This window comes from Ahaetulla prasina, chromosome 2 (assembly GCF_028640845.1).
Source record: "Ahaetulla prasina isolate Xishuangbanna chromosome 2, ASM2864084v1, whole genome shotgun sequence".
Classification (NCBI taxonomy): domain Eukaryota; kingdom Metazoa; phylum Chordata; class Lepidosauria; order Squamata; family Colubridae; genus Ahaetulla; species Ahaetulla prasina.
This window is the reverse complement of record NC_080540.1, coordinates 105863061-105865560: the sequence shown is the minus strand read 5'-3', so window position 1 is coordinate 105865560 and position 2500 is coordinate 105863061.

Here is a 2500-nt window from a genome sequence, read left to right as displayed (position 1 = left end):
AAAAAAAAAAAAAAAAAAAAAAAAAAAAAAAAAAAAAAAAAAAAAAAAAAAAAAAAAAAAAAAAAAAAAAAAAAAAAAAAAAAAAAAAAAAAAAAAAAAAAAAAAAAAAAAAAAAAAAAAAAAAAAAAAAAAAAAAAAAAAAAAAAAAAAAAAAAAAAAAAAAAAAAAAAAAAAAAAAAAAAAAAAAAAAAAAAAAAAAAAAAAAAAAAAAAAAAAAAAAAAAAAAAAAAAAAAAAAAAAAAAAAAAAAAAAAAAAAAAAAAAAAAAAAAAAAAAAAAAAAAAAAAAAAAAAAAAAAAAAAAAAAAAAAAAAAAAAAAAAAAAAAAAAAAAAAAAAAAAAAAAAAAAAAAAAAAAAAAAAAAAAAAAAAAAAAAAAAAAAAAAAAAAAAAAAAAAAAAAAAAAAAAAAAAAAAAAAAAAAAAAAAAAAAAAAAAAAAAAAAAAAAAAAAAAAAAAAAAAAAAAAAAAAAAAAAAAAAAAAAAAAAAAAAAAAAAAAAAAAAAAAAAAAAAAAAAAAAAAAAAAAAAAAAAAAAAAAAAAAAAAAAAAAAAAAAAAAAAAAAAAAAAAAAAAAAAAAAAAAAAAAAAAAAAAAAAAAAAAAAAAAAAAAAAAAAAAAAAAAAAAAAAAAAAAAAAAAAAAAAAAAAAAAAAAAAAAAAAAAAAAAAAAAAAAAAAAAAAAAAAAAAAAAAAAAAAAAAAAAAAAAAAAAAAAAAAAAAAAAAAAAAAAAAAAAAAAAAAAAAAAAAAAAAAAAAAAAAAAAAAAAAAAAAAAAAAAAAAAAAAAAAAAAAAAAAAAAAAAAAAAAAAAAAAAAAAAAAAAAAAAAAAAAAAAAAAAAAAAAAAAAAAAAAAAAAAAAAAAAAAAAAAAAAAAAAAAAAAAAAAAAAAAAAAAAAAAAAAAAAAAAAAAAAAAAAAAAAAAAAAAAAAAAAAAAAAAAAAAAAAAAAAAAAAAAAAAAAAAAAAAAAAAAAAAAAAAAAAAAAAAAAAAAAAAAAAAAAAAAAAAAAAAAAAAAAAAAAAAAAAAAAAAAAAAAAAAAAAAAAAAAAAAAAAAAAAAAAAAAAAAAAAAAAAAAAAAAAAAAAAAAAAAAAAAAAAAAAAAAAAAAAAAAAAAAAAAAAAAAAAAAAAAAAAAAAAAAAAAAAAAAAAAAAAAAAAAAAAAAAAAAAAAAAAAAAAAAAAAAAAAAAAAAAAAAAAAAAAAAAAAAAAAAAAAAAAAAAAAAAAAAAAAAAAAAAAAAAAAAAAAAAAAAAAAAAAAAAAAAAAAAAAAAAAAAAAAAAAAAAAAAAAAAAAAAAAAAAAAAAAAAAAAAAAAAAAAAAAAAAAAAAAAAAAAAAAAAAAAAAAAAAAAAAAAAAAAAAAAAAAAAAAAAAAAAAAAAAAAAAAAAAAAAAAAAAAAAAAAAAAAAAAAAAAAAAAAAAAAAAAAAAAAAAAAAAAAAAAAAAAAAAAAAAAAAAAAAAAAAAAAAAAAAAAAAAAAAAAAAAAAAAAAAAAAAAAAAAAAAAAAAAAAAAAAAAAAAAAAAAAAAAAAAAAAAAAAAAAAAAAAAAAAAAAAAAAAAAAAAAAGAAAAAAAAAAAAAAAAAAAAAAAAAAAAAAAAAAAAAAAAAAAAAAAAAAACACAACCCAAGTATAGGGTCATTTTAAGCATGGCTTGTTGCCCTCTCAGTAGGAAAAACGGTTCTGTTTCCTTATGCACTGTTCTTCGAAGCACTGTTGCTATTGACCTGATTTCTGTGCTGACAGCTAATTTGTTGGAATGTCAATTGAAGTTTAGTAAACTAGTGGCTGCTGACAGAGCCAGCCACAATGTGTCAAGCATTATATTAAAGGCGTCAAGGTGAAAATACAATCTGAAAGAAATGTCTGCCGAAAGGATACTGGATATTAGAAGTTTTTTAGGAAGTGTGTGTTCACAAAGCACTTTAATCCCTCTTCAAACCGTTTTAGATCCTTGTGTGTTAAGATAATGTGTGAGGAGAGAGAGAAAGGAACAAAGCCTGCACATGAATGTTGAAAGTAAAGGCAAATGTTCTTTAAATGAACAGTGTTAGTTTCGTATTGAAAACGATGGATGCTTTATAATCATTGTGTCTTGGGTGCGTTGGTTTGTATGCCCATTCCTGCTTTTTCCTCTCTTGGCCAAGAAAAAGCCAACAACGGCATACACTCACAATTGCTTTTTCTCTCTTCCCTTGCCAAATTGATCCTGGCTGTTCCCAAAGGGGCTGGAACTTCCCTCTGTGCAATAGGCATTTTCTAATTTTTCCAGGAAAGTTATTGAAAGGAAAAAATATATCCCTTCCCTACTTTCAATGCTTGTTAAACTAGGGGGAAAAATATTTTGGTTTCATCAGGGGAGAGAGAAGGTATTTTGTATTTTTATAGGGGTAAGGGGTTTTTTGGAAAAAAAAAAAGATCTCAAGGATTTTCTCTCTTTGGGTCGCCACGATGATGTAAATAATCTAATAAAATACGAACCACTAAGCCTTTGCATAGCGATCCA